We start from the raw sequence: 10691 nt of genomic DNA, 5'->3' as shown, positions 1-10691 counted from the left end.
GCAGTGTAGAGTAGCACTTTTTGTTTGTCATTTCTCTGATCACAAGTGCAGACATGGTTTTATGTTTACGCAGCGCGATGCAATGCAAAACAACGTGTAAAAAGACAGTATAAGTCATTATAATCCATAATTATGTCCCCACTGGATGCAACGAATGCCTCATTTATTATGGGTTTTCATGTTTTTGAATCATCGCACCGGCCTGACGGGGCATCATCACAATATGGTGAGGGGCGTAACATTTCCGTCACATGCTTGAGGTATTCGGCCAATCATAACGCATTGGATAGCTGGCCAATCACAGTACACCTCGCTTTTTCAGACCGATGAGTTTTGTAAAAATCGACGCGTTTCAGAAAGGCGGGGCATAGAGGAGAAACAATAATGTACAGTATGTGGAAAATAATGTGTTTTTTTAACCTTAAACCGCATAAACACATTTCATTACACCAAATACACAAAATAATGTTCTTTTTAGCAGCATCATATGACCTCTTTAAATTTCACATTTAATTCAATATGTTACTTGGCATTTCTTCCTATGTAACAATTTCACAGATACAATTGTTTCAATTGTTCCATTAGCAAGTGCTCAGCTAATCAAAAAGGACAAAAGCTGTTTTGTTGTTAATTTGCTAGTAATGTAGCCACTGCTCAGGATTTGCAATACCTTTTGCTTCACTAAAGTGCATGGCTGGCATTAAAACGGATATAGGCATGTATTTGGCAACAGACATGTGATAAACAATCTACAGTTAATATATAATTAAAAAAAAAATTTACATAATTTATTGAAGTTTGATTTCATGTTTGGACTCTTCAGCACATTTCTTTTAGAAAGAGGTTTAGAAAGCAAACAATGCAATACAGCAAAGTAATACAATAGGTAAAACATAAAAGCACTGCTATATGAGGAGGAGTTAATGATGACAGAGATGTCACTTTAGTTTTTTTTTGGTCAATTAGGAACAGTTTACTCAAAAATGAAAATGTACTCGCCCTCAGGCCATCCAAAATGTAGATGAGTTTGTTTCATTGTAACAGATCTGGAGAAATGTAACATTACATCACTTGCTCACCAATGGATCCTCTGTAGTGAATGGGTGCCGTCAGAATGAGAGTCCAAACACCTGATAAAAACATCACAATAATCCACATTACTCCAGTTCATCAATTAAGTTTCTATAAAGTGAAAAGCTATGTGTTTGTAATAAACAAATACATCATTAAGACATTTTTCATTTCAAAACCTTGCTTCCGGCTAAAGTACGAGTCTTTATCCATAATATTAATATATATCCAATTAAGATGGATATATGCATTTATCTGGTAACTAACATAAACATGATAAATCAATCACATCAATCAATCAAATGAAAAAAAAAATCTACCAGATGACATTCTCCTTGTCAGAGAGTTATTAAAAAATGTGCACACATTCTTAGTTTCAGATCTGTAGAGGTTGAAGACATTAACAAATACACCCATGACAAGGTTATGTTCATTCAAATGAACCATTTCCTTATGATTCCCTCAGTTGCACGTCATATTGCATGCAGGGACTGCTATACCCTCTAAATACCCTAGCCTTACAACACATTCAAATGTACACAACTACACACTTCCACTTTACGGTTTTCACTATATAGACAGAACTCTGCTAGAGCCTCACTCATATGCTGTGCTAATCAATGCATTCTAAGGCACTATTGACATCTGTCTGGAGTGGTTCTAATTGACCGTGTGAGATTAGCAAGGAGAGACCCTGTCTCAATCAGACAGCATAACCAATTCACAGAGTCAAACGGGGTTTGATTAAACATTGCAACCCTTATTTGTTTGTTTTACAATCAGAGCCTTCACAAACATGCAGAGGTATATTGATGTTTTCATGAACAGTTGGTGTGTCGGTCTTGGTTTCTCACAATGCTAAGCAATGCTAAAACAATGCTAAAAATATTAAGCAGCACAACTCAAGAAACACAGCTCAAGAAAAAAACAATGTTTCTTCAGCAAATCAGCATATTACAGGGCTCCAAACTGCGACTAAAATGGTTGCATTTGCGACCAAAAATACTAAATTGCAAGTGAAGTTTTTGCTGAGGTCGCCACTGGCAACTAGGCCTATGTATTTACATGTTATAACTTAAAATTGTGCATGTAATGCTTTTTTCCTGATTGTTTTGCGATTACATCTTTTGTTATGTTCGCGTATTAAACTGAGACGATGCGCATCAAAGTTTTAGTGGAAAAAAAAGTTTCAAACAGTCCTCATCTCGGCCGCACAGCAGCGCTGACACACACCTGATAAACGCAGCACAGCTGTACAGCGCGAGAGAGATCGAAATGACGGAGAAGTGCAAGTAAAAGTGCACAAAAGCAGAGTCTACAGGTAAAGCTGTCAGCTGTGTGGATATTGGCAATATCGTTAACAATTCTCATTTATAATCATTGCTAATATGGCTTCTTCTTAACAAGATCTTAGGTCTATGCTGTGTTCTGTTAATGCGTGAACTTCATTATTTGAAGCGCACTTGTCGTCCAGTAATCGCAAAAAGCTTTATGCTTTGTTACTTTTTAATAAACAAAGTATCAGCTTAACATTTACAGGATGCATTGAGGAGGAGCCCAAACTACACTCAGTGGCCAAGTGATGCATATGGTCCATGATATTGGTACAGATTCTGTGTAATGAACAATACGTGACTGTATATTTCAAGTTGGAAAAGACATTTAGTTCCCACTTTAAGAACTTTAGTACCGGAGCCCTGTATTAGAATGATTTCTGAACACATGATACTAAAGTCAGGAGTAATGATGCTGAAAATTCAGCTTTGCATCACAGGAATAAATGACATTTTAAAATATATTAAAATAGAAAACAGTTATGTTTAACTCGTAATAACGTTTTGCAATATTATTGGTATTAGAATTTACTGTAGTGTTGATTAAATAAATGCAGCCATAATTACATTCAAACTAAAGTCACAAAAAACTCAAAATAGCTCTGCTCTGGAATGCAGACAGAACTCACTCAGAGATGTAATATTTCAATACACTATAATCACATTCACTGAACAACACAGTAATTTTGCTGTGCCGATGTTGATGTGATCATAACGCCCCTTAACCCTTGTGTGAAATTGAAATAGAAAACATGCAAAGTAGATGTTGCTTCCACTCAACGCTACTGAACTCATCACAAACAAGTAATTTCAGGGTTTGCCAAAGATGGGAAGTTGATCTGATAATTTTGTTTCCCCCTCTTTGTGAATATGATAACACAGTACAAAGTGACTTTCACTGTGACATTGTCAAACAGGCTGCATAAGATATTCATACTGGGTTGCAAAAGAAATGACAAACAGCATGTGTTTTGTTATGTGTGGGCACATCCTCAAATCATAATGAGGTGAAGACTAATTTATGCAAACAGGTATGCATAAGGTATCCTATTGGTGACAAACAAGGATAAAGAACATATTGACTTTTTTTATATAACACAGCAAGAAAATGATAATGGGCTGCATGCTAATGTTGAAGGTTTCCTGTGAGTGGGATGTATTTAGCTTTGCAGGTTTGCATGCGAGGACCATTTTTCATCCAATTTTAACCCCACATTTTAATAATTATTTAATATTTTTCAAATTTACAAAGCTATTTGTTCAGTTCAGATTACATAATTATGCCAATAGGTGGTGAAAAAAAGTATGCTTTGTTATGACAAGTGAATCAAGATTACTGTACCATATCAATAAATCATTATAGTCTAATATAAAGTGGGAAAAACTGCCTGTCATAGTAGATCAGCTATAAAGTGAAACATTCTGTTCAAATCTGTTAAGGTGTATAACTTTCAGACAATCCATAGTTTTATTAATACTCTTGACATCAAATGCTATTGATTAGGTGTCTAGGATGCTGTGTTTTTAGTGTCTTTCAGTGGCTTCAGTCAACAGAGACAATTTTCAGGATCAAAGGAAGCTTGAAACAATTAAATATTGCCAAGCATAAATGGCCAGTAAGGAGTTCCTCATGCGGTAAGATCGAAGACCAAATGTTCTCTAGAGAATCTCGTAATCACTCAGATGGCAGATGAATGTAAGCCAAAGCAGTGATACGGCACTGCAATTGTAATTTGTACTTTTGGAAGCAACTTTTTCCATTATGTGTTTAACAGTATGAGAAATGAATTGCCAGAAAAAAAGTCCAAGTAGCTGAGAGGGAGAGAGAGAGTCATTAAACCTCATGATATAAAATGGTAAAGCGTTTTCAATAAGATTCAACAGGTTAACATTTTTTGTATGCATTTTATTGAATCCAAGCTAAAATAAACTAACAATAAATTGTACTTTTATAGCATTTAGTATACAAATAAAAATCAGTTGTAAAGTGTTACTAAATAATTTGTACTGGACATATGTGCTAAAGCTAAATGCTGATTCATGATTCATGTATATTATTTAAAGACCCCAAAAGTGCTCTTTTCTGCGTTAACCTCGAACACAGAAATCAAGAATGAAAGCAAAAAAATTCTCCAGTCTGCAGTCCTCCAAATCTCAGGACATTTTTGGAAAACAGATGCACTTAAGAACATCTTCAATGTGGTGTTTGGCCTTGTATATTCAATATTCTGGAAAATCTACAAGAAAACAAGAAATAAAAAATGTGCACAGAGAGGCTTTTTCCTGCATGAAAGATCTCGACATTATCAACCAAAAAAATATATAATTTATCCTTGCGAGGAGCAGCCATACATTAGCATGCCCTGTGTGTTTGATAGTATTACAGCACATAAAAATCCACAACAGTTGACACACATCTAAACTTCTGGCTTCATCTGGAGTGGAATGTAAATCAGGTGAAGTAAGACACATAGTCGCTTCCCAAGATCTTTGAACTCGGTAAACGTCTCGCCTTGGTGTAAGCAAGGTGCGGTTGATCTGATGAGCAGAGAAATGCATTTGGCACTCAAACTGACAACACAAGTCCCACTGAGTTCCTGCCTCATGCCAGCTCTCAAATGGAGCTGAAAGTGTTCATTTTCTCCCCTGGAAGCAAATCCAACCACAGCCACAAATCTGTATTTCCACTCAAATAAATAAGAAAACAAAACAACAACATTGCCCACTCCATATGCACTAAGGAAATCCCTGATTAACTCCACTATAGCCATTACAATGCAAAGAGGGGAAATGAATGGCTTTTCAAAAGGCAGCTGTCACTAGAGTGTAAATATATGGAAAAGGGTTCTCTAGCATTCGTGAAGCAGACGTTTTATTGATTTCTCTTTGTTGCAACTCACTGTGAAGCACTTTTACAGACACCTATTCTCTATGTCACCCACACAAAGTGGATAATGAGACATTATTTGAGGAAAATCATTGCAAAGCGTATGGATCAATCAGAACCCAATGCGCAAGCAACCAGAATGGTGAAATGAATAAGCGAGCATTGCTGTATTCTTGTCTTTCAATTTTGCTGCAGAAAGAGACATTAGTAGAGGACGAGGAGGAGGTAAGATAGTAGGTCTGCTACTTTTCAACTCCACACTGGCAGAATAAAATGCCATCAGAAACTGAGAGTGACCTTGCCAAGGTCTTGTGCCCCTATTGTAATTATATAAGTTCCAGTCATTAAACGAGGGCTTGCTTGGTGGCCACAGAATTAATTACTGCGTGGGGGACTGCCAGCGCCGGGCACAGTGCCTGGGAAGTCCAGAGGATGAGCCTTTCCAGCAGCAGAAAGAGCCTTGCTACTCCTGCCATGTTGTGGTTAGTCTTTTATTAATTATTATTGACTGATTTATAAGGCATGTTGGTGTAATTAAAAAAAAAATTGTAATTGAGGTTGGTCACAATAACTAGAAGTTTGGATGTTTGACATTGGATTGGTCCACATTACAGCTTATTATGATATTGTGTAATCATGTAATATCATGAATGACATGTAAAGTGACCAAAAACAATCTAATTTGTTCTTATGTGCTGTGCAGGGCTAGATCAGTTCTAATTATTTTGCAGCTATGTTGTAACCCAAAAGACAAAGTTGTATATACCGGTGCAATACAGAAATATACATGTATACACATGTATGTATGTATGTGTGTATATATATATATATATATATATACTTGTTTTTTTTCCATTTCACTGAAAAGATCTATTGTAGAAGCACTGTTTTTATTAATGTTCTATTCATCAAAGAATGCTGATACAATGCATCATTGTTCCAGAAAAATATTAAGCTGCAAAACTTGAGCAGCAAATCAGCATATTAGAATGATTTCTGAAGGATCATGTGACACTGAAGACTGGAGTAATGGCTGCTGAAAAATCAGTATTCTGAAGACTTGAACAGTAGTATATGCTTGTGTTTATCTATTTTTTATAAAAACTGATAAAGTAACTGTTTCAGTCAGCAATAGCTGTGCACTATGGATCAGCCATGCAGTCTGAGGCAATGTTCAGATCCACTAACTGTGAATTAGTCAAAAACTGACTATTGAAATGAACTGACATTAAGAAGGCAGGCCAGTGGTGTTTTTGGCGTTCCTTTGTTCTTCCAGCATTGCAGGAAAATGTACCTTGGTGATTCATTGCCTTGGAGAGAACAAGTGAACAAAGTGGATGACAAAAGCAATTAGCAGAACCTCCACTGAGCTCAGGTATTTGAATTCAAAGAAAAGGGCAATAGCTTCAAAGTTACAAAAAATTACAAAAAAGCACATGATGTTCAAGGAATAGGCCTGTGTCTCAAGCGCTTTGGCTGATTTCACACTGGTGAGAAGGAGACTGAGAGAAAGAGCTGAGGGGCCCAACCTTGTTGGAATGACTACAATACTCTGGAGTTAAATCTACAAACTAAAAGCAGTATCAGTAATTAGTCTGTTTACAGTCACTGGGCAAAAGTCTGACACATAAAAAGACCATTCAAATCTAATTTGTGTCTAAGACCTAAATGCTGCACAATCTGACAATTTGTGTTTGTTTGCTTAACAGTTTTAAAGTTATCTACACCTCATAAAACTATGTATGTATGTATGCATGTATGTAAAGATGGCTGTAGTGTAATATTGTGAAATATTATTAAATTGTAAAATAACTGTTTTGTATTTTAACATATTTAAAAAGTAATGTATTCCTGTGATAGCGAAGCTGAATTTTCAGCATTATTACTCCAGTCTAAGTGCCACATGATCATTTAGAAATCATTCTAATTTGCTGATTTGGTGCTAAAGAAACTTTTTTTGTTGTTGTTGAAAACAACTGCATATTTTTGTGAAAACTGTGATACCATGAGGATTCCTTGATGAATAGAAAGTTTAAAAGAACAGCTTTATTTAAAACTGAAACCCTTTGCAACTTTATAAATATCTTTACTGTCACTTTTGATTAATTTAATCCATAATTGCTGAAGAAATATAATTCTGTAAAGAGAAAGAAAAATATTACAGACTCCAAACTTTTGATTAATCCAGGTCCAAAGTTTACCATTTACTATTTCGTGTCACCAAAATTAAATTACAGCAATATGTTGCGCACAAAACACAGCACTTCATAAGCATTAGGGCTCATCCTCACATTTACGTGATGTATGAGATCTCCTCCCGGCCTATCCGTATTGAATTGAAGGATAGGGAGAAATTTACGGGTACAAGAGAGAGCCATTTCTCAAAGGATGATCTCAAGGTAGGGTTTTTTGCCTAGCGCATGTGGCCTCTGGAGACCTATAGTGGCACTATAAATATTAAACATCTCCTCCAACTGTAGAATATTTCTGTGGCCTTCAGCCGAGATGAAATAGTATTACTGAGAATGAGAAACATTCCTCACGCAGCACTAGTAATTATGTCGCACATGCATTCTGTAATACAATAGTCTGCCTTTTATATGTTTGCATGTATTTTCATTACGATGTTGAAAAGACAAAATGATTTCTAAAAGCTTCAAGATTTTATAACCCTCACAGATGCAAATTGCAAAAATTCTGACCTCTGTTTATTTTCCTGGCCTCTGTGCCATTACCGTGTGACCTCCACTGGCATATTTACTAACACATAGACCTGCAAGCATAATGGAGTCATTTTCATGTGATTTACTGCACACTATCTTCTAGCAATTTTCATCTCAATCCTCACCTGCTTCAGCTGTAACCCAGTACTCGTGCGATGTCTGCTGAATGATCTACGTGCCTGCGATTAGCCAGAAAGACCCAGGAATGGCCTTACAATCTGTCTACTGTCTAATCCTCACTGATGCTTCTCCAGGTGACTGTTAAAATGTCTGAAGCATATGAATATGGAAGTGCAGGATGAATTCTACCAGCTTTATGCAAATAAATAAATCAGGTTTTTGACAAGAGGAAACATGGTATAATATGTACATGGTAATATATGCTTTATATTAATGCAAAATATAAATAAAACATACATTTAACCCTTATGGTTTGCAGAAAATAATTTATGGTGTTCCTGGTCAAAAACGATCATGCTATATTATCACCAAATCTTGGATTTAATCTTTTTGTCAACTTGTTTTCTTTCAATTAGCACAGGTTTTGTATTTCTTTTTGGAACTGATTGATTGAATGCCTCACTGATCTGAGCTCACGCACCTCAGTTTTTGGGCAAAAAAAGCTTTATTTGTAGATAATTTTGGCAATATTCATTCAAAAACTGAAGCGCATAAGCTCAGATCAAAAATAAATACAAAACCTGTACTAATGGAAAGAAATCAAGTTGACAGACAGCTGATGAAATTTAAAAGATTTTTTTCTTTCTTTTTTTTTTTGGTTATACCCTGTGTGAGCAAAATAATGTTAACTACCATTATCGAGAAAAAGTAAATTCCTCTTGGGGTCAAAATGACTGGAATACAACATATATATATATATATATATATATACTTGTTTTTTTTCCATTTCACTGAAAAGATCTATTGTAGAAGCACTGTTTTTATTAATGTTCTATTCATCAAAGAATGCTGATACAATGCATCATTGTTCCAGAAAAATATTAAGCTGCAAAACTTGAGCAGCAAATCAGCATATTAGAATGATTTCTGAAGGATCATGTGACACTGAAGACTGGAGTAATGGCTGCTGAAAAATCAGTATTCTGAAGACTTGAACAGTAGTATATGCTTGTGTTTATCTATTTTTTATAAAAACTGATAAAGTAACTGTTTCAGTCAGCAATAGCTGTGCACTATGGATCAGCCATGCAGTCTGAGGCAATGTTCAGATCCACTAACTGTGAATTAGTCAAAAACTGACTATTGAAATGAACTGACATTAAGAAGGCAGGCCAGTGGTGTTTTTGGCGTTCCTTTGTTCTTCCAGCATTGCAGGAAAATGTACCTTGGTGATTCATTGCCTTGGAGAGAACAAGTGAACAAAGTGGATGACAAAAGCAATTAGCAGAACCTCCACTGAGCTCAGGTATTTGAATTCAAAGAAAAGGGCAATAGCTTCAAAGTTACAAAAAATTACAAAAAAGCACATGATGTTCAAGGAATAGGCCTGTGTCTCAAGCGCTTTGGCTGATTTCACACTGGTGAGAAGGAGACTGAGAGAAAGAGCTGAGGGGCCCAACCTTGTTGGAATGACTACAATACTCTGGAGTTAAATCTACAAACTAAAAGCAGTATCAGTAATTAGTCTGTTTACAGTCACTGGGCAAAAGTCTGACACATAAAAAGACCATTCAAATCTAATTTGTGTCTAAGACCTAAATGCTGCACAATCTGACAATTTGTGTTTGTTTGCTTAACAGTTTTAAAGTTATCTACACCTCATAAAACTATGTATGTATGTATGCATGTATGTAAAGATGGCTGTAGTGTAATATTGTGAAATATTATTAAATTGTAAAATAACTGTTTTGTATTTTAACATATTTAAAAAGTAATGTATTCCTGTGATAGCGAAGCTGAATTTTCAGCATTATTACTCCAGTCTAAGTGCCACATGATCATTTAGAAATCATTCTAATTTGCTGATTTGGTGCTAAAGAAACTTTTTTTGTTGTTGTTGAAAACAACTGCATATTTTTGTGAAAACTGTGATACCATGAGGATTCCTTGATGAATAGAAAGTTTAAAAGAACAGCTTTATTTAAAACTGAAACCCTTTGCAACTTTATAAATATCTTTACTGTCACTTTTGATTAATTTAATCCATAATTGCTGAAGAAATATAATTCTGTAAAGAGAAAGAAAAATATTACAGACTCCAAACTTTTGATTAATCCAGGTCCAAAGTTTACCATTTACTATTTCGTGTCACCAAAATTAAATTACAGCAATATGTTGCGCACAAAACACAGCACTTCATAAGCATTAGGGCTCATCCTCACATTTACGTGATGTATGAGATCTCCTCCCGGCCTATCCGTATTGAATTGAAGGATAGGGAGAAATTTACGGGTACAAGAGAGAGCCATTTCTCAAAGGATGATCTCAAGGTAGGGTTTTTTGCCTAGCGCATGTGGCCTCTGGAGACCTATAGTGGCACTATAAATATTAAACATCTCCTCCAACTGTAGAATATTTCTGTGGCCTTCAGCCGAGATGAAATAGTATTACTGAGAATGAGAAACATTCCTCACGCAGCACTAGTAATTATGTCGCACATGCATTCTGTAATACAATAGTCTGCCTTTTATATGTTTGCATGTATTTTCATTACGA

Source organism: Sinocyclocheilus rhinocerous, unplaced genomic scaffold (assembly GCF_001515625.1).
Source record: "Sinocyclocheilus rhinocerous isolate Xijiao unplaced genomic scaffold, SAMN03320098_v1.1 scaffold375, whole genome shotgun sequence".
Taxonomy (NCBI): domain Eukaryota; kingdom Metazoa; phylum Chordata; class Actinopteri; order Cypriniformes; family Cyprinidae; genus Sinocyclocheilus; species Sinocyclocheilus rhinocerous.
This window is presented reverse-complemented; position numbering follows the sequence as displayed.